At 36.0% G+C, this 2,630-nt stretch overlaps 1 non-coding gene across 1 annotated transcript; it reads left to right on the top strand.

Moving 5' to 3' along the window:
• The first annotated feature begins 202 nt into the window (after positions 1–202).
• Positions 203–325, top strand: LOC111825219. Its single transcript, XR_002828366.1, has one exon. It is a non-coding gene; the product is annotated as a small nucleolar RNA SNORA28 (small nucleolar RNA).
• Positions 326–2,630: the final 2,305 nt, after the last annotated feature.

Genomic DNA, 2,630 nt, shown 5'->3' with positions numbered 1-2,630 from the left:
TCCTGGTCAGGTAAGGCATATGCCTGGCTTGCAGGCTCGATCCTCAGTCGGGGGCATGCAGGAAGCAGCCGATCCATGATTCTCTCTCATCATTGATGTTTCTATCTCTCTCTCCCTCTCCCTTCCTCTCTGGAATCAATAAAAATATATTTTAAAAAGAAGAAGTGGGGGGGGATATAGTGAAATACTTTAAACACTAAAGAATTTAAATTAGTGGCAGATGATCGACACTGTCTGACACAATTTGAGCTTGCTATAGCAACAAAGTCTAACCTATTCCGGTGCTCTCCTCTATGAGACAAGCCGTTATATAGACTTAGACAGTGTTAAAAAAAAATTAAATTAAAAAAAAAGAAAAGTAAAAAAAAGAAGAGGAGAGGGACACGGAAAAGATAGATATGTGACAACAGAGACAGAGATTATAATCCTCAAGCCAAAGAATACCAAGGATTTCCAGCAACCATGAGAAGCTTGAAAGAGGCATGGAGCAGCCTCCTGCAGAGCCACTAGAAAGAACCTGGTCCTGCCAACACCTGGATTTCAGACTTCTAGCCTCCAGAACTGTGAGGAAATGAATTTGTTATTTTCATCCACTTAGTTTTTGCTATCTTGTTACATACAGGAGCCCTAGGAAAACAAATGCATAGGTCATTCTGAAAATAAAGCCTGGCTCAATTTAAGATAGAAGAAAATTCTGCCCTGAATTAGGGATGATCCACCTTATGTATCTTATTAATTGGTCTTATTAATGTATCATGCATCCCCATGCTTAACAAGTATTCAGTGAATGAATGAATGAACACATTCACTTTAGGTGATCTAGATGCCCTCTGCCCATTCCCAACCTCCCACCTCAAGACTTTTCCTGATCCTTCCTACCACACAGAGTAACTTTTCAAGGATCTCATTCTGTTTCCTTGAAAGGAAGAATTGCTTTACAAACCTTTGAATTTTCCAAAATAATCAACAGTATTTTGTATGCAATAAGTGCTCAATTGTTGAGTAAATATCCATGAGATGAAATGAACCAGTCAAACTTTCACTGCTACCTCCATTTTTCACTTTCTCAGAAAAGTCTGTCCTAAGCTCTGCTTCCTAATTTATCTGGTTACTGGCCCTTTATCTCATATTACTTTGAAGACCAAGATGTTCAGACAACTGTCTCAGTGCTATCAGCAAGCCATTGAACAATCGGTAACATTTCATCATATTTACTTCATCTTTTTTTTTTTGGCTGAATTTTGAAAAAAATAGCAGAAATCATGACATTTTACTATTAAATGCCTTAGTATTTCTAAAAAGTAAGGACATTTTCTTCCTAATCACAAGATTATCATATCCAATAAAACTTACTATTTTATTAATATCACTAACCCTGTCCTCGTTCATATTCAGCTTTTCCTAGTTGTTGCAAACTGTGTTTCATGGTTATTCTATTCCAGCTATGGTCCAATCAAGTTCCCCTTATTGCATTTGATTGTTCACTCTTTTAGGTAACTGATAATTTAGACATTTACCCCATTTGCCCCACCTTCCTTTTTCATAACATGGTGTTAAATCTAGATAATGGGTCTGGAGAGTCATTATAAATGTTTTTCCATCTATATAAAAGTCTGTTCATACTAAAAATTTTTTAAATGATCAAATTCAAAATAAATCATAGATTTAAATGAAAACACAAGGCTGTACAATTTCTAGAAAATTACTCTGAAAAAAATCTTCAGGACCTAGAACTTAGTGAAGCGTTCCTAGATATGACACCAAAATCATCAACCTTAAAAAGAAAAGTGAATAACTTGGATTTCAAAAGTAAAAAACAAACAAACATTTTCCCTTAGAAAGACCTTATTAAGAAGATGAAAAGACAAGTTTCAGACTGGCAGAAAATATTTGCAAACCTCATATCTGACAAAGGACTTGTACTTAGAATATATAAAGAACACACAATAAGAAATGGGCAAAGATATGAGTAGAAGAGGATATAATTCACCAAAGAGGGCAGTTTTCTAGTCTAAACTCTTATAATGGACCTAAATCAGGCACCTGGTTTTTCTAGCTCTGGCTCTGCCATTGATAGTTTCAGGGCCCTGGACATGATACCTGTCTTCCCTGGTCCTTGACTTTCTTATCTGCAGACTTAAGACCTTTGACTAGCTGGCCGCTCATGATCCTGTTAGCGCTAGGATTCTGGGTCTGATTTTAGCGAAGAGATTCTTTTTTTAAAAAGGTTATTTTCTCAATCTTTTCCCTACCTTACTAATTAATAGTAGCGGTGAGGATCAGAGGGAAAATAGTTGATTCAGATTCAAATTCTGGTTCTGCCTATTGGCAGCAATGCAATCTCGTTCAACTGACATAATTTCTATGGACTTTTGTTTCCTTCTTGACAAAATCAATATAATAATACCTCATAATTTTGTTACTATGATTAAATGTTATACTACATACAAAAGTTACAGGTGTATAGCAAAGTAGCATTCCTTGATCATTCCACATTGCCTCATTTTATTATTTTTCTTTCATCCTTCCTCCTTTTGGCTTATATCTTCACTCCCAGGATTTTATTTTATACTAAAGGCCTGGTGCATGAAATTTGTGCACAGGTACGGCGATCAGGGCTGATCTGTGGA

Source organism: Myotis lucifugus, unplaced genomic scaffold, assembly GCF_000147115.1.
Source record: "Myotis lucifugus unplaced genomic scaffold, Myoluc2.0 scaffold_17, whole genome shotgun sequence".
NCBI lineage: Eukaryota > Metazoa > Chordata > Mammalia > Chiroptera > Vespertilionidae > Myotis > Myotis lucifugus.
This window is presented reverse-complemented; position numbering and strand designations above follow the sequence as displayed.